Raw genomic sequence first — 22,629 nt, 5'->3', positions numbered from 1 at the left:
AGGGCGTCCAGACAAGAATGCCTGTGGCTGTAGGAAGGGATCTTCTCTGCTCCAGGCCCATAATCTACCTCCCAATTCATCCTTCTGGGGTGGGTATTTCACAGTGCTGAGCTCTCCTTTAGATAGCCCGAGAGAAGCCAGCTACAATTCTTTATATAGGCTTCTCATCTTTTTTAAATCTTTAATAATATTTTTATTAACTATCTCCTTTTATTCCTTTTTTTTTTTTTTTGGGTTATCTCCTTTTATTCTTATTATGCTTTGGGATATGGTGGGCACACATGTTTTTAGCATTTTAGAGATGAAATAATTGGAAGCTGGAGTGGAGATGTAATTGACTATGGTCACTGTCACTAAGCAGTGAAATACACATACATCTCCACACACACGTATATGTGGTCTAGAATACAAACCTGATGGTATCATCCTGCCACTGCCAAATTATAAAAGGTGAACCCTACGATCCAGCTCCCATTCGGAGGGGAGATTCCTTTACGAGGCTTTGCTGGTACTCTGTCTTCTAGCTCAGCCCCTGCCTCGAGTTTCTGTTCAGGCTTCCCTCCCGCTGCACCCCATCATGTTCTTACATCCCGGCCATACCCCACCGCATGGAGTTCCTTACTTCCAGAGCCTCATCATTTCTGTCCATACGTGTTGCCTTGTTGTGACCCGAGCCCCAGAACCCTCTCTTCCCACTCTCCTTTGCATGTTCCTCATTTTCATGGCTATGTTCTGGGTGGATTCCAGACTCAGTGCAGGTCCTCCTGTGAAGCCTTCATCCCCCAGATTCCCACCGTGTGGGTTAGTCATCCATTACTGTCACTTCCCATTGCAGCAACTGCCACACTGTATCTTAATTGTCGTTTCATGTGTTTATCTTTTCTGGTAGTTCGGGAGTTACTAGCAAACATGAGTGAGGCACCACACTTTGCTCTCAGAATCCTCATCCCCAGAGTGGAAAAAAATTCAGGAAGGTAGAAGTAGGCTGCAGGGTGGGCCTTGGTGGGATTCTTCCTCCCATCACTGTCCCTCTGGATGCACCCCAAACAAGGAGTCAGCCCGCCAGGCTGGGTTTGATGACTGTCCTGTGTACCATTCAGGTGTGTGGCTGCTTTCAGACCCCAAGATGAAGTCACCACTGCTGTCCCATCTATCACCTCCCCTGACCCAGGCCTTTGTACTGTGCCCAGCTGACACACTTGGGAAGGTTAGTCTCCAGGATCTGTGGTGTTTGATCTAGCACTGAGTCAACAAAGTCACTGGGGGAGAAGCAGGCTGTTAGGGTAGAAGGAACACAGGATTCAGACAGACAGACCTGCGTGAGAATCCCACTCCTGCCATGAGTGGGCGATCTGTGTGATCTCGGGAAATTGACCTAAATGCTCTGAGCCTTTGTATCTGTCTCAGTAAAATGAGGGAAGAGATGTTGTATGAAGCTATTTTTTAATGACAAGAGCTTATTTTGTAAAGTACTTGGTACCTAAAAGATATTCAAACTATTGAGCATGAAAAAAAGTCCAACTTCCACTCCAATAAATCAGATTATTAAAAATATAGCAAAATGGGGCACCTGGGTGGCTCAGTCATTAAGGTCTGCCTTTGGCTCAGGTCATGGTCCCAGGGTCCTGGGATCGAGCCCCACGTTGGGTTCCCTGCTCAGTGGGAAGCCTGCTTCTCCCTCTCCAGCTCCCCCTGCTTGTGTTCCCTCTCTTGATGTCTCTCTCTGTCAAATAAATAAATAAATAAAATATATATATAGCAAAATGATTTTACCATTACTGAGGAAGAAAGTCATCCTAGTGTTGCTTTAGATATTATGACTTTAAAAAAAAAGAAAAGAAAAGAATTTGTTCAAGGCACAAGCATCAGAATAAAAAAGAAAAATCACTAGCTGTTTGGCCTTCCACGCGTTTTCTTATTTCTCTTAGCCTGGGTTGCCTTATCTCCGTTACGGGCGTAATGAGACCGTGTTGTCAGGGTGTAGATGTGAGAAATGAATGAGAGATGAGGGGTGGAAAAGGCCACGTGCAACCAAGGAAAGAGCTGGTTCTCAGTAAGTGGTTTTGAAATTTCTTTCCCTGAAGCTGTTCTACTCCCATCTGTGAATTCTGCCTGGATTGTAACTAGCCTGAGCTCCAAGTAGCCTTGGAGTTTAGTATAGAGACCTGAACAAGAGCATCTTCTGGGCACTCAAAAAAAAACAAAAAAAAAACCCAAAAAAACTGCATCTGCCCGAGAGTCAGTACCAAACTCGGCAGCGGGCCTGGGGCAGTCCACCCTCTCCCCTGGGCCTCCAGCTCCTCGTCCACAAGGTGCAGGGGGAGAGCAGACAGTTGCCCAGGTGGCTTCCAGCTCTGGCATCCTGTGAGTCTAATTTATAGTTGAGTGGGTTGTCGTTCACAGACCAGGAAGGGCCAAATTACCCTCATTATTCTGCTCTCGGCTCTGGTGCCTGAGAAGCCGCTGGGTCCTGCCACATCTAGAATTAGCTCTGAACCCTTGGGCTTTTAATTAAAGGGCTTTGTGAGTCAGATGTTTTATGGTCAGATTCAGATCTTCAGGGAGACACGGAGGGAGGTCCTCTGTCCTGCCATCTCTCCTCCTTGAGAAATCGGCCACCTCTCCCAGTGCAGGGACAGGGAGCTGGGAGATTCATGGGGGCCTTCCAGGCAGGGCTTGTGGCTCAGCCTGGCCCCGAGGCCCCACGGACTCCAGGCCCCAGAGGCTCAGGGACAGCTGATGTGTGGCCCGCCGTGGCTTTTTTCCCTGTGAGTGTCTGAGCTGTGCCCGCCCGGGCTGATTCGGTTGCGGCTCCCCATGGTGGCCGCAAGCCTGGAGTAGATCTTACCCAACACCCTTTCCGCTTCGGGTGGCTTGTGCTAAATGCGTTTGCAATCCCATGTGGTAGAAGGGATAAAAGGATTGTCTTAAAAAAAACTGATTTCTGAATGTGTCGAAAGCAAGGCTGCCTGCTGTGTGTTTTTAACAATTGCCTCCCCAGAGGAGGGTTGAAAACCTCACCTTTCTTTTTTTTTTTTTAATTTTTTTATTGTTATGTTAATCCCCATACATTACATCATTAGTTTTAGATGTAGTGTTCCATGATTCATTGTTTGTGCATAACACCCAGTGCTCCATGCAGAACGTGCCCTCCTCAATACCCATCACCAGGCTAACCCATCCCCGCACCCCCTCCCCTCTAGAACCCTCAGTTTGTTTCTCAGAGTCCATCGTCTCTCATGGTTCGTCTCCCCCTCCGATTCCCCCCCTTCATTCTTCCCCTCCTGCTACCTTTTTTTTTTTTCTTAGCATATATTGCATTATTTGTTTCAGAGGTACAGATCTGAGATTCAACAGTCTTGCACAATTCACAGCGCTTACCAGAGCACATACCCTCCCCAGTGTCTATCACCCAGTCACCCCATCCCTCCCACCCCACCCCCCACTCCAGCAACCCTCAGTTTGTTTCCTGAGATTAAGAATTCCTCATATCAGTGAGGTCATATGATACATGTCTTTCTCTGTTTGACTTATTTCGCTCAGCATAATACCCTCCAGTTCCATCCACGTCGTTGCAAATGGCAAGATCTCATTCCTTTTGATGGCTGCATAATATTCCATTGTATATATATACCACATCTTCTTTATCCATTCATCTGTTGATGGACATCTTGGCTCTTGCCACAGTTTGGCTATTGTGGACATTGCTGCTATAAACATCGGGGTGCACGTACCCTTTTGGATCCCTACTTTTGTATCTTTGGGGTAAATACCCAGTAGTGCAATTGCTGGATCATAGGGTAGCTCTATTTTCAACTTTTTGAGGGACCTCCATACTGTTTTCCAGAGTGGCTGCACCAGCTTGCATTCCCACCAACAGTGTAGGAGGGTTCCCCTTTCTCTGCATCCCCACCAACATCTGTCATTTCCTGACTTGTTAATTTTAGCCATTCTGACTGGTGTGAGGTGGTATCTCATTGAGGTTTTAATTTGGATTTCCCTGATGCCGAGCGATATTGAGCACTTTTTCATGTGTCTGTTGGCCCTTTGGATGTCTTCTTTGGAAAAATGTCTGTTCATGTCTTCTGCCCATTTCTTTTTTTTTTTTTTTTTTTTAAGATTTTATTTATTTATTTGACAGAGATAGAGAGAGAGAGCAAGGCAGGCAGAGGGAGAGGGAGAAGCAGGCTCTCCGCTGAGCAGGGAGCCCAATACGGGACTCGATCCCAGGACCCTGGGATCATGACCTGAGCTGAAGGCAGCCGCTTAACGACTGAGCCACCCAGGCACCCCTGCCCATTTCTTGATTGGATTCTTTGTTCTTTGGGTGTTGAGTTTGATGAGTTCTTTATAGATTTTGGATACTAGCTCTTTATCTGATATGTCATTTGCAAATATCTTCTCCCATTCTGTCAGTTGTCTTTTGGTTTTGTTGACTGTTTCCTTTGCTTTGCAAAAGCTCTTTATCTTGATGAAGTCCCAATAGTTCATTTTTGCCCTTGCTTCCCTTGCCTTTGGCGATGTTTCTAGAAGAAGTTGCTACGGCTGAGGTCGAAGAGGTTGAAAACCTCACCTTTCAAGTTGTTTCAACTCCTATTAGAAAGTGACTTTAATAAAGTTGCTCTTCTGACCACAGCTGCTGTGACTGCCAGACTGGTGATTATTTGTCTAACCCGAGTCTCCAGGGCTGGAACTGGACACCATTTCCTTCCCAGAGGAGTTGAAATTGTGTTAGTTACATTCTTCCACCTGGTGTCACCTTGCAGGGGAGGGTGTGCGCATGCGCACTGGAGTATGGGCTTTCGGGAAGGAGCACATCATGGTTTCAGACCCATTTGCTTTTCCCACAATCCATTATTGAGCCCATACCGTGTGCCCAGAACCACATCTTGTTCTGGTCCTCTCTCCCTGTCTCCTGCATCACACTGTTCCGCACCCATCGGCTGTCTAGGGTTCCTGTGAACTGACCCAAGTCCCGTTCACATTTCTCCCAGGTTCCAGTGTTTAGGGAACTTGAAAGGGCCACTGTGTTTGAATATCTCCCATCAGGGTTTTTCAACTTCAGCACTACTGACACTTTGGGCAAAATACGTCTTTATTGTGGGAGACTCTCCAGGGCTTTGTAGGATGTTCAGCAGCATCCCTGGCTTACCCTGGATGCCAGGAGCACCACACACACCTCCAACTGGGATGGCCAAAAATGTCCACAGACATTGCCAAATACATCCTCAGACTTTACACTTACCCAAACACCCTTCTGTCCATTGTCCTAGTTTATATAGTTATGCGTAAGGATTTTTGCTCCCCTTTTATAGCTGAAGTAACTGGGGGCCAGGAAGGGAAGACTTGCCTATCAAACAGTGAGTCAGGAAAAGAGCGAAGGTTATAATTTAAGTCTCCTGTCTTCCCAACCCAGTGTCGTCCTTATGGATCCATTCAGTGTGCTGGAAATGTTTAGTAACTGATTCTCTGGGAAAAGCAAAAACAAAGCAAACCTGATTAGGAGTGGTTGCCAATGTCATGGTACAAGTACACCCACCATGGCTGGTTTCTTCTCAAAAGACATCCCTGACCCGGAAGGTGGGAGGAGACACACATAATTGGCTCTGGTCGGCTGGTGCAGCAGGCTCCAGGATGCCACTGGGCACACGTGTGCTTCTGTTCAGATAGCTTTGCTCTCTTCTAGACCTCTTCTACCCCTCTCCCTCTTCCCCATCAACAGATGCACTTATACTGGGAGGTGCCATGGGGAAGCATTAGCCTGGTGAGGGCTTTGATCACCTCTTTGGATAAGTACAGAACAGTTAAGGTGGAATTTTCTCCCTCTCCTGTTAAATCAACATTTGCTTTCACAATCTTTCCACCTAAGGAGCTGCAGAAGCAGGCAGCTCTGGTCTTAGAGCAGAAAGCTTACGGAGCTCGTCAGTGGGATCTCCTGGATTGAATCAACTCCTAAGCAGGAGCTGAGGGCTGTTAGTCAACATCAGTCATATTGAGTGTGAGGTACCTGGAGGTACAAGGTAGTGATGGCCACAGGGCTATTGGACATACCATTCTGGGGGAATGGGAGTAGGGAGTAGGCTAGAGTTTTAGTCCAGATATGAACTTTGACTTCTGCAAGCCTCAGTTTCCACACCTGTGAAAGGGGAACTAGCTTATGTTGGGAGCCTCACCTACTCAGTTGCTTGAAGGATTGGCTGGTTGTCATAATAGTATAAGCTCATCAGGCCTAAGGACTTCGCTGGTCTTGGCTTTTTCACCTTGGCCATTGTTCAGTGCCGTACGCTCCTTCTCTCTGGTCTAGCCTTGGACCTGGGGGAGCTGGGACTGTGGGAAGAACCCTCAGCTGGGTTATTGAAAAACCTGGGTTCTCATCCCAACTTTGGTACCACCTCATTACATAACCCTGGGAAGTAGTTCAGTGTGACTAGAATGTGGGTAGCCCCACGGGAAGGGTGGGAGCATGATGTGGCATTTGGATTTTATCCTGAAGTCGGTGAGAAGTGCTTAAAGAGAAGACGCATCATCAGAAGTGTGCTTTAGAAAGTTCTTTCTGCAGAGCACAGGGCCAGAGTTCAGGCAGGATGAAACCAGTTAGGGGGTGGTACAACTGTCCAGTCAAAAAGTGAGGAAGCTGGGGCGCCTGGGTGGCTCAGTTGTTAGGCATCTGCCTTCGGCTCAGGTCATGATCTCAGGATCCTGGGATTGAGCTCCGCGTCAGGCTCCCCGCTCTGCAGGAAGCTTGCTTCTCCCTCTCCCACTCCCCCTGCTTGTGTTCCCTCTCTCGCTGTGTCTCTCTCTGTCAAATAAATAAATAAAAATCTTTAAAAAAAAAAAAAAAGTGAGGAAGCCCTGCACGGGCACTAATGTGGAGTGGCACAGACAGAAAATGTTATGAGAGTTCAGAGAAGGGAGAGGTCGCAGAGTATCAGAGAAGACTTCCTGGAGGAGGTGAGGCCGCTGCTGACTTGGAAGAATGGAGATGTAATGGAGGTATAAGTCTAAGGCTGCAGAACAGGGCAAGAAAACCACAAAACTGCAGTCAATCACATTGGGCTTAAACTGAGAATTTGTGTAAAGGATGGCGATACAAAGGACCTGTTGATGGAGGGACCTGAACACTAAGCTTAGGAAAGTAGATTCTGTTAGAACACAGTGGGCCTCACAGGAAAAGCTTATTTTCTTGTTTTCAGGTTCCATGGGGCCCAGATCCCAGGCATATTCCTGTCTGCAACTCCTACTTGCTTTTTTTGCCTTTGGCGAGGTGTGGGGTCCCTGGGACCCTGACGAGGGGTGCATACACTCGCCCCCCACCCCAGCCCTGTGCTGTTGAGGAAGGCGCCGTCCCTCTGAGTCTTGAGGATGAAGGCCGCACTGAATGCTGATGGATGGCTCCTGATTGCCTCGCGGCGGGGGGCCCAGGAAGGGGGTAGCTGTGCTGTCGTGCTTTCGCAGTCCCCGGTATTTGTCTGCCTAGGCCAAGGTGACCATGGTCCCCTGCGATAAGCTGTCTCCCAGCTGTCGCAGGTACGTTCTCCATCATTCACCGCCGTGTTGACTGTGACCCTCTGCCCTTACTAAGAAGGATGGAAACGCATGTCAGTTTCGTGACAGTGTGTCTGTCCCTGTCCACGAGGTGAAGGATGGCCAGCCTCACAGTGTCCAAGGTAACTGAGACTGGGGCTTCCCGTGAAGTGTCAGAAAGCAAGAGTTTTCTGGGAAATGGCCCGAGCCAGGTAGCATAACCTCTGAGGCTCACGTGAATGAACAGGCTCAGAAGGGAAAATGACTCACCCCGGGTGGAACTGTCAGGAATTGGTAGCGCGAGGACAGAAACCAGACACCCTCTGGACTTCAGTGTATCCTTGTTGGATTTGGATTTGGATTCGGCCATTCCACAGGAGGGGATCCATTTGCACAGTAGTTTAGCAGAGGCCTGCCTTGTAAGAAAATCACTTTCTCAAATGGCAGTATATATCCTAGGTTAGGCTCTTACTGCATTGATGGGCTCCATTGATGGGCTGTTCGAGACATCAAGAGTCCCAAGTTCCAAGGACTTCATTATACAGGTGGCAGTGAGTGACTTGCCCAATGTCTTAGAGATTTGGTGTTAAAGCAGAGACGGGAGCCCAGTTCACTAGCTTCTCAACCCACAGTGTTTTGCTTCCCTTCAGTCTCATGGCAAAAGTGCTGTTTCTATAAAACACCCAACACAGGCTGCCTAAAAAGTGCCCTCTGTTGTTGTAGGCCAGGGGCTGGTGGGGAGTTCACAGGTGGTTTGTGGCACTCGGGTGGCATTGGCCGTGGGAGATGCATGTGGCGCTGGGAGTGTGAGGGCTGCAGATGTTTGCACAGAATGCCGGAACACTCCAGTCATCAGGAAATTGGACAGCAAATGACTCCGGCCAGATTGGCTTTCAGATTGTGCTCAGTGCAATCTGGCCAAAGCACCGTTTCTTAGTTTCTTACTCCTGGGTAGCCCTGGCCTTGAACTTCAGAGCAATCATTTACTCTCATCGCTCAGTTCAGTTTTTCCCACTTATTTAGGAGCAGTTATATTTGCTAAAGTTCACATAGGGGCCAAGTACAGCATTGGTCACTTTTAGTGTTGGGTAACCGTAACAACTCTGAAATGGACAGACAGAGAGGCCAAGGTGCAAAGAAGTTATAGTTCACAACTGCTGGGCTCGAGACCCCAGGCTCTTACCACAATCTCATCCTCCCACTAACACTTAAAAAGTATCTGATGTCCTAACCCACGGTCAGCATCACAGGAAACACCAGTGCGGGTAAAGTCCTTCACAGCCTGACACCAGTCTCTTTTCCTGCTGTCTCCGCTACCACTTTCCTTCTTCCCCAGCCACGCTGACCTTCAAGGAAGCCAGATTTTACAAATTCAACCATTGATACTTGCCATTTTTGCAGGACCCTGGAGTTATAACTACCCTATAAAGATAAGTAAGACAGGCCCCTCCTCTTAACCAGCTCCCTGTCCAGTGGCAGAAAGAAACCATGAACATAAGTAGCTTTGATACTTTAGAAGACAAAGCTCATTTGATCTTCACAGTGGCCCAAAGAGGCTGCTGGTGTATATTGCTGAAAGATCTGCATTTAATAGACTTTCCATCTGAAGATCAGAGAGAAGCAGTGACTAAGTAAAGGTCACACTGCCCAGCCAAGGCCAAGTTGGGAGTAGACCTAGGTTTCCTTGACCGCCTATAAAACGTTCCCGCTACATCAAGGCGGCCTCCCGGCTTGTGTCACTGGGGATGGTCGGGCACAGCCTCTGCAGGCTGGACTGTTTGTCTCTCTTTCTTATTCCTTCCTGCCTGTGGAGACAAGGCAGCTGTGAGCTGCTGATGCCTCAAACCTGTTAGGTTGTGCCCCTTTCCTTCCAGAAAGGCAGCAATCCTATGGTTGCAGCCCAGGAAGGGAGGAGGAAAGGTGAAAATTCCCCTGTTGTCTGGGATTTAATTTTATGACATTCGGGGTCGTCAGGGGGAGGACACTGGCCCCATTCAATTTAAGAAGTGTCTCCCCCCGCCCACCCCAGAGGAGGACCTCTGGTTGATGTGATCAACACTATAAAATGCCTTCTTCTCAAAGAGGAGGGAACCATTGAAGTGGTGGTGTGCAAAGAGTGAGATGTGAACTTCTTGAGAAACTGGGCAGAGTTTTCTGAAGGGTCCAGCCAATTAAGCTGGTGTCCTCCTGCCATCCACATGGGGGACACTTACCTTAGGGCTGTTGAGGTATGACAGAGATGGTGAACAGATGTTAAGCCATGACCCTGGAAATGGAACAGATGTGAGCTCGGGAGTAGAGACCCAGGCTCATGTCCTGGTTCTGCCACCACCTGTCACTGCCACTGGCGATGGCCCTCTCACCCTATGTCAGATACACCAGCTGTGAGCTGTAGCATGCGGTGTTAGAGATTGAACTTGGGCTCAGAGGTGTACCCCTGCCCCCCGCCGCCGCCAGCTCACTGTCAACCTTGGCTGCTCACTCAGCCTCTCTGAGTCGCTCTCTAAGTCCTTATCTGAATGATGAGGCTAAGGGGAGCACAGCCATTTCCAGGAGGGCCACGTGATGTGCAGCACAAGGCCTGGCACAGAGTCAATGCACAATGCAAATGAGTGCCATGCATTGGTCCCCTCACCGGGTCATCCACTCATTGACCTCTGACAGTCCAGGATTGCCCCAGACCCTCTGGGCTATCACCATCTGGACTTCGGCCTGCTCCCAGGTTGTGTTCCCAGCACAAGAGACTACATGCCAAGATGCAAGAAACTGGAATCAGTCGGGAGAACTGTGTCCAGTCCTGGCTTCTCCGCCTACCTGCTGGGTGGCAATAGACAAGTCCCTCCCCTTTTCTAGAACTCGGGGATCCCCTGATGGCATGAACAATCATATTAATAGTAGTAATGATAGTACCGATGGCAGTAGTGGGTTTATTGGTGGTCCACACCCTAACCCCCACAACCTGTGAATGTGACCTAATTTAGAAACAAGGGTCTCACCTATTAATCAGATATCATCACTTGCAGAAGCTCCTCCAGGAAGCAGATAACAGGCATTGCTGTCTGTTTTACTGTAGGATGAGGCCTGGGGCCGGTGCCTCTGAGGGCAGCCCCTTCAGGCGTGGGTAGGCTTCCTCAGCCCCGTGCGCATCTCTAGAGCCCGCAGAAATCACTGGACTACAAGCGCTGTGATGTTCCTTGATTAAATGAATGCCGGAAATGGTCTCTTCAGAGAACCCGCTATGGCCTGATTGTTAAGCAGGCCTTCCTTTCCAAAGGCTCCAGCTCAGCACCCCCTGGGGCAGGGGCAATGCTGTGCCTGAGGAAGTGGGTCTTGCACCCTGTCAGTGGACCTCAGTTTCTCCAGTGAGGCTGGGTGGCTGTTTCCCTCCCGGTTGCCGTCCTGCTGCCTTAGGCTGCTCTGTAGAGGAGAGCCCCTGAGCCCTCACCTTTGGGGGACTGGCTGGCTATCAGAACACCTGCACATTCAGGTCCTGGGTGTGAGGGCTCAAGGAACCCAATGGTCCTTTTAAAATATATTGCTGAAACTCGTCACACCTTGCTTCTTGAATCATAGCACAACTGCTTTATAATCTAGTTACATCAGCCTGCTTATATGTAAGGCCTACGAGCCCAGCAGATTTGGAAGGCATTCTGCTGATCAAAGGAGAGTGAATGGTTGCAAAGGGGCATTTGCATGGATTGGAAAGCAGGGGATCATCCAGGAGAGTCCAGCACAACTAGGCATAAAAATAACCCGCCTCACGGGGCTGTGGATTATATTAGGGTTGACCAGATATCTTGTGCGCCTGGGACACTCCTGCTCGATGTCTGTTGTCCCAGAGGCATTATTAATAATCCCCTTTTCACTCTCGGAAGGATCTGGGTTTGGCCGATAAATCACGTGGTCACCCTAATTGCGTGTCTCCTTGTATGTGCACTTGGTAGAGACATGGTGTGGATGATACATTTGAATAAAAACCCGGTACCTGTGTGCTTTGACAGCTCCAAAGCTGGCTGTGGGTGAGCACCCCTGGACGGCTGTGACTAAGGCACGTCACCGTCTCATAGCACCCGTGGCTTCGAGGTGAATTCATGGGCCAAAATGTCAAAGAGATAGCGGTTGAGATCCTTTCTCATAACTGGCTGGCTTTTTGATCTTGAGGAGACTACTTAGCTTATCTCAACTATAAATTGAGAATAATCCTACAGACTCAACAGTTGCTGTCATTATGAAATAACCTATGTCAACAAGTGCTTATTTCCTGACACACAAGAAGCTACCAACATATGGCATTGCCGTTATTATTATTGGTATTATTATTATTTCATGACTGTTATTATTTTGGCTTCAGTCTCTCCGTCTGTGACATGGTGAGGGATAATCCCTGTCCTGCCCTGCTCCCTGGGTCTTTGTGAGACTGAAAGCAAGTAGCATCCCCAGAACCTAGTGTCCCTGGGACTGTGCGCACTGTTCGAGGCGAGGATTTCTGGCAGAGTCTCACTCGCGCTCCTGCCCAGTGGATCCATCCCTCTGTGACACGGAAGATAGGTTCCCAAGATATCATCATCCTTCCACCCGCCCTGATGACTCTCCTTGCTGGCCCTCCTCAGCCTAGCCCACCTCCTCCTCCCGTGAACAGCGCTGTGTAAACACCAAGGCCAGAATGTCATTTACTGGTGCCAGCTGACGGGGGGTGCCAACCAAAAGTGGGCAGTGTCCAGATTCCTGGGTGGGCCTGCGAAGCACCTCTCAGTGTTCTCTACCTGGGGAGTTTCCTCCCTTCCTGTGCCTCTTGCATGAAGGTGTCCTCTGTTCCCAGGGTCCTTGCTTTATTCCCTGGCTCTTTCCACTAATGTGCCTTTCCTCATGCCTTGCCCTTTCTTTCTCTCTCTCTCTCTCTCTCTTCCTTCCTCCCTTCCTCTCTTCCTCTCTTTGTCTCTTTCTTTCTCTCTTTCTTTCGTTCCTCTGAAAGCGAGGATTACCTAGTGGTTGAGAACAGGAACTCCACCTAGACTGCCTGAATTGAAACCTTGGCTCCACCTACCGCTCCAAAGCTGAGTCCCTTGGAGGAGCGCGTCAGTGTCCTTATCTGTAAAAAGGGGCAAGAGTGATGCGTCCCTCGTGTGGTTGCTGGGAGGTGTCAGGGGTCACTAAGCTTAAGAACGCCTGATGCCCAGTAGGCACCTGCTGAATGGGAGCTATTTTTATTATGTAAAATCCTGCCTGCTCCTATTTCTTCGGCTCGGCTGGTGCTCTTGGTGCTGTGGGGAGGAGGCTGCAGGGAGGTCTCCTGATCCGAGTCTAGGCTCTGCTGCTGGTTAGCTGGGACTCTAGGCAGCACGCTCCCCCTGGGGGCTTTTGAGTCCTTACCTGCTCAGCCTGGATGGTGGGAATGGGTCCTACCCATGCTTGGCCTTCTCACCATGGTCTGCCTTCTCTTTGGTTTGCCCCTGCCCTGCCCTTTCACTTCTGGAGCCGTTCAAAAGTGGAGGACACATGGCCATTCTGAGGTCTCAGCGCCCCCACTGAACGGGGCAGGGACACAGGGTGTGGAGAAAATGTCACAGGTTGTAGACTGGAGGTCAGGAGGTGCCTGCCATAGTCCTGGTTCTGTGGTGTGACCCTGGATAAGTCATTTCATGTCTCTGGATTTCAGCTTCCCCAGTTTCAAAATGGGGGCAATTACCCCTCTAAAAAATGACCCAGAATGAGGTAATGAAAAGTGTTCTGCTTTTCCTGAAGCGAGGGCTCCTGATGGTCTCAGATGGAGCCAAGGGATGTGGCCACAGCTCTGGCCACAGTCCACGCTGCTGGCGACAGAAGCCCCTCAGCGTTGGGGTTGTGTGAGCTTGTGTGGCTTGTGGGGACCTGAGGTGGGAGTTGTAAGTGTCCTTCCCTGCCTGAGCTCTGTTCTCTCTGAGGGACATCTGGCCCATGGGTGACTCAAACAGGAAACTACCAGCCATCACTTCAAAAAGCTTGGACTCCTCTCAAAGATAAGCTTACTTTGTGTTGCTGTGTGTTTGTTTGGATGGTGGGGGAGTAATTTACAGAGTTGAGGGCAGATCCTCAGAGTGAGCCCCTCCCTGGGAGGGCCTCTGTGACCAAATCAGTGGGATGGAAGGAGGTCGGGTGTGCTGGGGGCCGGATAGGATCGTAAGTTACCCAAATGCTGGTCCGTGGACCGGAGCCAGGATGGTGATATCAAAACTTTCCAGAAGCTTTGAGCACTACTCCAGGATGGAATTGTACTTTCTGTTAGCTTCTCCAGATGCACAGTCAGTTTGGGAACTGCTAACGTGGGTGGGACTGGGCTTGCCTGTCCGAGGGCTCCACATTACCCACCCCTTCTTGGTCCCCATCAGGACGCTAGAAAGTGTTAACAGTATTAGCTCTGCGGTACGATTAGGTTATGATTAGGGTTATTTGTTTGTGTGGTTGTTAACTTAACCAGGTGACCGTGCCCTTCATGATGCACAGTGGGAGTTGGGGGACTTTTGAGGGGACAGCATGGGTAGAAGAACATTCTGGAAGTACCAGAGAGTCAGAGTCTGGCAAAGACCTAGCGTTCTACTGGCTTGACCCTCTTAGTTTTGTGGTGGAAGAAAGTGGGATTTTGGCTGGGCCAATCAAGTCCCTATCATATACACGGAAAATGGATTTTAATTTTGAGGGTGTTTGAGAGAGAAAGCAGTGGGGACGGGACCGTGTCCCCGAGACCTGGTCACTTCAACTTCTTCTCTCTAGTTTCCAGGTCCTTCTGTGGCACATCCAGCAAGAGGTGAGAGATGCAGTCTTACCCCCAGATCCTTCTTCAGAAATTCACCTTCTTCACAGTCTACACCCAAGTGCACAGGAAACAGCCCCTGTGTCAGGGCTCCCTTTTCCTCAGGCTGTGCTCTGTGATGGGAATTTACAAACTCAACCCCAAGTCCAGAGGAGACAAACCTCCTTCCCCCTTTACCTTCGAGACCCGGTTTCACAAAATGCAGGGCCAGCCTCACAAATGCCGGCTCAGGATTCACTTTCTCATCAGGCCAAGGACTTTTCAGAGTTGCTGTGTTTTCCATATCATTTCCTTCCTTCCTCCCCCCCCGCTTTCACTTCCTGTTTTTTCTTCCTCTTTCTCCACCCCCAAGCCTGGCTCTCCAGCCCTGTCCCTTGTTGTCTGAGAACAGGAACAAAGCGCAGAGTGTAGATAACCATGATTTCCTGATGGGCCCTCTCTCACTGCTGACAGCCAGGGCCAGGCTCAGGTTCTCTGGGGCACTGGAGCCTCTGCTGGGAGCCCAGCAGGAAGCCTGGCCTTTAGAGCCCTCCGTCTGAGAGAGAATCTAATAAGAGGAATCCTTCATGTCCTTGCAACCATTCATAGCTTCCAAAGAACTTTCTCCTGCGTTCAAGCTAAAACACTGGAAAAATAAGACAACTGCTAGTGTTTGGACCGAATAACTCAAGTCCAGTTTAGATGGACAAAACACTGATGAGGGAGTTTGATAGTTTATTTCTGGTTCTGCACTTTATTCTCCTTATGACTCTACAGATCATTCTGGTTCTCTGAAACTCAGTTCCCTAGCCCTTTGGGAAAATGGAGTTATGGGTGGCTCATAGGGAATTTTTGAGGACAGATCAGGAAAATGTATCTGTAAGATTCATATGGTAGGCCTGGCAGATCTTATTTGCTGAATAAATGTGAGATCCCCTCTTGGGTTGAGGTTTTCCGCACAGGGAAGTGGCTGTTCAAATCTACAGTAGCCAGAAAAAAAATCACATAATAAATGATAGCCCTGGGAGGAGGGTCCATATCTGTTACTGTGTTTTCCTGAAACGTGGAGAGAGAGAGAGAAAAAGACAGACGAGCGATCTACTGGCCAGGCATAAATCATTGAAAAACAAAGCCCACCCACCACTGTGCTCCTGGGGCCTGCTATTCCATAACAATATTTTTCTGATGGGAAATAGAACAATCCCAACCACAGGCCTGAGGTGGCCTGTTTTCACTTATTTAGCTCCCAGGGGCAAAACCACAAAAACAGCAGAAATCTGGAAAAAGTCCCACCTCCCTTCTTGAAAAATCTGTTTAAAAAAAAAAGACTTCCCAACTAGGGTCAATGACCACTTGTTTGAGAAGTCAGCCTGACCATGAAGCTACTTTTTAAAAAATTCCAAAGGCCAGAGAGTCAGAGACATATTCAATTTGAATTCTGCAAGCGGCTGAATCCTTGAATGAGGCTGTTTGCTTCTGAGCCTCAGTTTCCCCAACTACAAAACGAAAACATTACACAAGTGGTGATTGCATCAATTTCTTGTAGCCCTGGTCATCTGTAATTCTGGTATTCTCTCTGTTCTCCTTAACAAATGGATTATTTCTAGAAGAGAACAGGAAATGGCCTCTCAAAGTAACATGACTTGCATTCCCTTTTAGCAGATTATCATCACTCACTTGAGGACAGAGAAACAACAGGATTCTAGGGGGCCACAGCCTTGATTTGGGAGCCAGACTTGCCTTGGCCAGCTTGCTCAGCTATTTTGTCCCATCAGCCTGGACTGGTGAACCTGAATCACACAGGAGAGCTCCAGGTAAGAAACAACTGACTTTGGGGGCGCCTGGGTGGCTCAGTTGGTTAAGCGACTGCCTTCGGCTCAGGTCATGATCCTGGAGTCCCTGGATCGAGTCCCGCATCGGGCTCCCTGCTCGGCAGGGAGTCTGCTTCTCCCTCTGACCCTCCCCCCTCTCATGTGCTCTCTCTCATTCTCTCTCTCTCAAATAAATAAATAAAATCTTTAAAAAAAAAAAAGAAACAACTGACTTTGGTTATAGTAGACAGCACAGTGATAATCAGCATGGTTGGTGGAGAGAATATGTGATATGCATGCTTCTAGAATACTTGCAAGTATGAAGGGTAGTCATTTTACCAGATTTGTCATCTTTGATTAGAAGTCGTGCTTCCTCGAATGATGTACTATAAGCTGGCTAATTGAATTTACATTAAAAAAAAAAAGAAGAAGTCATGCCTCCTAACACCACATACACATAAAAGGGGGGAAAAAAACAAAACAAAACAAAAAACCAAAAAATACCAAGGATATAGTTTTGAAGTAGTTAAAAGTCCCTGGGTTCTACAACTGCATTCTGAGTGGGAGCTGTTGTTATTCTGGGTCTGGTGAATGCTGAGGCGTGGAGTAGAGTAGCTTAGAACTACAGGCAGGGGAGAGCAGATTTGAGCTGTAGTTCTAGGTTACTGTTCCGTGCAGAATTCATCTGAGATGAAGAATAATCCAGGTTCCATTCTGTCCATCCTGGTCATGCAGACTTAAGTGAACAGGAGACGCCCTTTAGTAGCAAACCCGAGATGGAATTTGGGTCTCATGCCAGAGGTCTGGCTTGCGTTGCACTCATTATAACATTTTTTTGAGACATTTTCAGTTTGTGCAGTTATCATCCAAGACCACCGTGCTGCTCCAGCCATGGGTTGCCGGGCCTTACCGCTTGTTCGTTGTTCCTACCTCCCTCCTCTGTCACCTCCTCCCAATCCATTATGGACATTTTTCTTCTTATCTGCCAGGACTGGGCCACACCTCCCTGAACTTCTTCATTGAAGTTGGACCTGACATGAGCTGACACACCTCCCAAATGACTAAAGATCTACTGAGGGGCTCAGCACCCTGGGTGCTGGTGTTCTAGCACAGTTCCTTAAGCTGGCCCAGGGTACCCACTCTGACAAGATCAGGAGTCACGAAGGAGATGCCCGTACCCTGAGATGGCCACACACCTGTTCATCTTTCTCCAGTTGCTGGCATTCCCTTCTGCTGTCCTCTGTCCTAAAGCTCTTCTTCTGCATCTAGATATCTTGAGTTCCCTTGAAAGCTAAAAGCAAAAGCATTTCATGTAGCTGAGCATAACACAGAAGGTAAGACCAGGAGATTTCTCAGGTGGTTTCCAGTCCAAGTGCCCAGGATCATATTATCCTAGACTTGTTCCTGATACCACACTCTCATTCTTTGGGGGGATAGGATTATCTTGTGCTCCCTTCCTTTCTTCATCTCATGGTTTCTTTTCCTACGGTGGCCACCAGGCCACAGCATAATCCAGAGGAAAGAGAAGAGCTTTTGGAATCAGACCTGATTTCAAATCTCAGTCCTGCTATTTATTAGTTCCATGATTTTGCTGAAATCATTTTAAATTGCTGAGGTTCTGTTTCCCCACCAGTAAGATGGGGACAATATGCCCTATGTTGTACGCTTGTGATCAGGATCAAAGGAGATAATTTCTTCCTCAAAGAAATGTTAGCTCCGTTTCCTCTCCAATCTTATTTAGAGCTACTTAAATAGAGCTTTGACCCCCCCCATCGGGTTCTATTAGCACCTTGTGCCTTGTGTGTCTAGTAGCTTGAGGTACTCATTCGTCCAGCCATCCCTTCATTCCGCAGATGTACGTGGCAGGTGCCATTCTTGGTGTTAGGGATACGGCCCAGAACAAAACGAAGTTCCTGTTCTCATGGGGCTTGCATTCTAGTGGGATCATGGGATCGTCAACAAGTAAACATATGTACATTATATCAGGCAGTGTTAAGTGTTATAGAAAAAAATAAAGCAGGAAAACATAAATAAAGAACACCAAGCCAGAGAGATGGGAAGTGGGGAAAGAAGGAACAGGATCCAAGGAAAGGCCTCCCTGCTTAGGCGTCATTGGAGTAGGACCCAAACAAAGTGAGGGAGTGAGGCTCGAAGGAACGAAGACCTGAGGTGGGAATGTGCCTGGGCTTTAAGGACCTGCAAGCAGCCGGTAGGATTGGAGCAGAAGGAGCGAGGGGACTGGGGAAGGAGGTGAGGATAGAGAGAAGCAATCAGATCATGTAGGGCCTCATACGCCACTGTAAGGACTTGGACTTTTATGTTCTGGCTGGCCTTTCCAGAGATTCTTCTCCCTTTCCTCCCTCTTCCCCAGAGCATCTCCCCCTCCCTGAAGCATCCCTAAATAGAAAAAGGGATGGATGCTCTTGCCCAATAGAGTATGAGCCACCCATCCCAAAACCCGTGTTGGGCATTTGGTACCAAGACTCTGGAGATGCATGAATGAGATGTGGGCCTGTCCTAGGAGCCTGCGGTCCAGCGCTAGTTCAGGCTGCTTGAGAAAGTTGCCCTGATAAATTAGGCCAAAGTGAGGAGTTGTTCTAAATTGGTCCTTGTGGAACCAGTTTGCTAGAGTGGCCGTTTTCCATTGGAACCTCCCACAGGTCGCTTCTACCCGATTTCTTGGAATGCATTCTCTTGTGTTGCCAAGTCTCGCCTTCAGGGTAGAGAGGGGATCGGTGCATTCAGCAAACATTTGAGTGCCTGTTCTGTTTCAGCGTCAGCGTAGACGCTGGCTACAGATGATGACTAGATTCGCTCCCTGCCCTCGAGGGATTGATGCTTTTCCTAGTGACCAGACGATACCGTCTGTGTTGTGGTAAGAGTGGGTGTGAGGGAGCCCAAGGAGAGGCTCCTGACCCGCACGGAGGGGGCAGAATGGGGCAGCTCCTGCGCCGTGTCATCTCCACTCAGTCCAAGCGAATAGCAGGGAGGGTGGGCAACGTCAGGGAAGGGTGTTGGGAGGAAAGGGATAAGCCAGGGCTGCCCATCAGAGGCACTGCGCCTGTCAGTCACTGTGGCCGCGGAGTGTGAGGTGAGGCGGGTCTGAGGGGCCCGGGCCGCGGGGTGTGAGGTGAGGCGGGTCTGAGGGGCCCGGGCCGCGGAGTGTGAGGTGAGGCGGGTCTGAGGGGCCCAGTCAGAGGGGGAGGACGGGAGGCTCACCAGGGGCCTCGAACGCCCACCAGGGGTGTCGAGTCCACATGAGGACAGCTCAGAGCTGTGAAGAGTCTTTTTAAAGCAAAGATCGATGGTCTGATGAGATTGGAGTTATATGAAGCAAAGGGTCTAATTTTACTGACCCTAAATTTATTCTTATTTATCAAAAGTGGTTGGTTTTTATTTTTTTATTTTTTATTTTTTTTTAAGATTTTATTTATTTATTTGACAGAGAGATAGAGAGAGCACAAGTAGGCCAAGAAGCAGGCAGAGGGAGAGGGAGAAGCAGGCTCTCTGCTGAGCAGGGAGCCCGACACGGGGCTCGATCCCAGGACCCTGGGATCATGACCTGAGCCGAAGGCAGATGCTTAACGACTGAGCCACCCAGGCGCCCCAAAAGTGGTTGGTTTTTAAAGTGCTTGTTTTATACGTACTTCTTGTAGAATTGTAAGATCAGAGTCTCCTCAGAGGTAAAGTAGGTTCATACAGACGGACTGATGGAGATAGCCGTCTGGTGCCAATGAACACGCAGCCCTTTCTGTCGCCCTCGTGAATGGTAAATGTTGACCGTTTCGCGTGCAGCCTGGGTGCACAAATTGCTGGGATGTGGTTAGAACATGAGCCTTGTTTCTCATTGGAGAGAGTGGCTGGCAAAAGCCTGTGCTGTTCTAGGAGGAATGGTGGAATTTACGTCTTGATACATTTTCTTCTAGTCAGAAAGCAAATGGGTAATATCCATCTCTTAACCCTCTCCTAGTTGAATGTTCTCTTTAGAAAGGACACATTCACTGGCCAGGCAATACCAGAGTTCCTGCCGTGGGCCAGACGCTGTGCTAGGCCCGGAAACCGTCAGGACGGATCAAGCATGCTCACCCCTCCAAGGGGGTCCAGTCTGTGGCAATGACAGGGAAGACAGCAGTCAGACACAGATGGTGGGCAGGGGCCCCTTGCCCGAACAAGGTGCAGAAAGGGAGGGGCGCCTGGGTGACTCAGCCGGTTAAGCCCGTCTGACTCTTGATTTCGGCTCAGGTCATGATCTCGGGGTCATGGGATTGAGTCCCGTGTCAGGCTCCTCACTCAGCAGGGAGTCTGCTTGAGATTCTCTCTCTCCCTCTGCCCCTCCCCTGCTAAAATAAATAAATAAATCTTTGTTTTAAAAAGTGCAGAAAGGGAGAATGTTCTCTGCCCCGGGAAGTGAGGGAAGGCTTCCAGGAGGGGGCCAAATGAGCTGGGCATTGAAGGGTGAGTAGGAGCTGGGAGCTGGGCAAGAGACAACCCTAGTACAGAATGGCACTCTATAAATACGGGCCAACATTGGTATGTCTGTGGTGGTGGTGGTGGTGGTGATGGAGAGAAAGTAGCTGGAGTGATCATCACGCACAGATAATGCCTCAACTCTGCTTTTCAGAGCCCATTAGTAGCCGCCTCCTCAGCCTCCCACCTTGTTCCCAACAGTGACTAAAAATAATCAGATTGACTAATTTGAGTTGCTCTCTCCTCTGACCCCATGGAGGTGTCAGTGAGTGAATAGGATGAGAGGGACCACGGAAAGAAGTGGAAAGAGGAGGAGGAGGAGGAATCCATCCCCATCATCCAGAAACATGGATGTAATGACGTCGCTTGCACTGGGGCTCTCTGGTAGCAAAATTCAACTTTCCAGAAAACTAGGTCTGCTGCTTCCCTGTGAAAACTGTAAGAGAGGTTGAGAACCGTGTCTGTCCCTCTACCTTCCTCTTGAGGGGGCGCGCGGAGATATATATATGTAAATACGTGTGTGTGTGTGTGTGTGTGTGTACCCAGACACATGTACATATGTGAGCTGTCTGTGTGTGTATATATAGGTATGTGGACACACAGACGCACACACATCTGTGTTATTTAGAGTCTATGCTGACCTCACAGAGCCCGGTGCCAAGCCCTCCAGCCACACGTGCTGGCATGGGTTAGAAGCGGCCTTGCCGACCTGCGCACTTCCCCGGCTGTGCTGCGGTCTATGTCCTTCCCGGCGTTGGGGGTTCACAAGCACCCCAGGATGCCAGGGACAGAAGAGGACACTGAGACTCAGAGCCACGGAGCAGCTTGTCCGAGGCCTGAAGCTCCTAGGTGGTCAGGAGTCAGGCTGTCTTGTAATTGTCCCCTCGACTGCTCTGCGTGCTGCGCCACCCTTCTGATAACCCAGTGAGAAGTGGCGGAGAATCACCCTTGGACGTGGCCCTCCCCTAGAGCTCTGAAATGCAGCACTGGGCAGAGCAGTGGTATCCCGCCATGGAGTCCTCTCTGGATTCCTGTGGTGCCAGCAAACTCTCTACATCTTGTCCTGCAGGTGTCTGTTTACATGCTTCCAGGGACGGGGAGCTCACTACTTGATAAAACAATTTGTTCTAGTTGTGGGCACTAGGGACCCTTCCCTCCTTACAGAGCCATCTCTGAACCTAACCCTGTCCCATTTCTAGTAGGCTTACTTCCAGTTTTTTTTTTTTTTTAAGTTGTCTCTGTTCCCAATGTGGGACTCAAACTCATGACCCTAAGATCAAGAGTAGCATACTCTACCGACTGAGCCAGCCAGGCACCCCCTCATTCCTAGTAGGCTTAAATCTCAACAGCAAGCAGCTTAAGGAGTGAGTGCTTTGCTCGGTTTGGAGTCTCCAGGAGACACAGGCAGCCCCAAGACATAGACCCCCTCTCCATTTCTCCTCCTGGAGAACCAGGAGAATCAGCCGGGGCTTCCTCGTCTCTTGCTTTGGGGGGGTCTGTGTGTTCTTCCTGATGGGCTAGGCTGAGTGGAAGACAGAGCAGCTGGGTTTCTTCTCTTCTCACTCTAAGGAAAGACCTCACCATGAGCTTTCTCCCGCACTCTTCCCTCCACAAACCTGGCCATCCCCGGGTGAGTAAGAATTTCCTTGGGATGCCTTTAACAGACAGAAAATGAAGTTTGAAAAGAAGAAGAGAAAGAAAAGGAAGCAAGGAAAGGATGGCCATAGTGTCAGGGTTAACGGGTTCTAGCCCAGGCTGCAGCACTGACTGACCATTTGACCCTGGACACCCCTTCCCTCCTCCATCATCACTACGAGGCAGTTGGGCTTGATGGTTCAGGGCTTTCCATTTCCAAACTTGACCCCAGAGAGCGTCCTTGAATGCTGCTGAATCCGCACGTGACCCCGCAGGACCCCAGTGTGGGGGTGTGGGGTTCACATCCACATCACCCCACCAGGAAGCACCTCTGGAAGGTGAGAAACTGGACCTCTCATCTTTTCGTGGCTCACCAGGCCTCCGTCAGCCCTGGACTTGAGAAGAGCTGATGTGGTCCTCAGACTG

General features: G+C 49.3%; 1 protein-coding gene across 6 annotated transcripts in view; it reads left to right on the top strand.

Annotated features, from left to right (window-relative positions):
* Positions 1-22,629, top strand: part of CYRIA (CYFIP related Rac1 interactor A) — a 104,895-nt gene that overhangs the window by 27,744 nt on the left and 54,522 nt on the right. For 3 of the 6 annotated variants that reach the window (XM_032430135.1, XM_032430130.1, XM_032430132.1), the window contains exon 2: positions 15,950-16,104. The exons of 2 other annotated variants lie outside the window; for them this stretch is intronic. The gene's annotated coding sequence lies outside the window, so the exon portion shown is untranslated. The remainder of the gene's footprint in view (positions 1-15,949; positions 16,105-22,629) is intronic. One more of the 6 variants, XM_032430131.1, reaches the window with a different exon arrangement.

This window comes from Phoca vitulina, unplaced genomic scaffold, assembly GCF_004348235.1.
Source record: "Phoca vitulina isolate PV1807 unplaced genomic scaffold, GSC_HSeal_1.0 scaffold42, whole genome shotgun sequence".
Taxonomy (NCBI): domain Eukaryota; kingdom Metazoa; phylum Chordata; class Mammalia; order Carnivora; family Phocidae; genus Phoca; species Phoca vitulina.
This window is presented reverse-complemented; position numbering and strand designations above follow the sequence as displayed.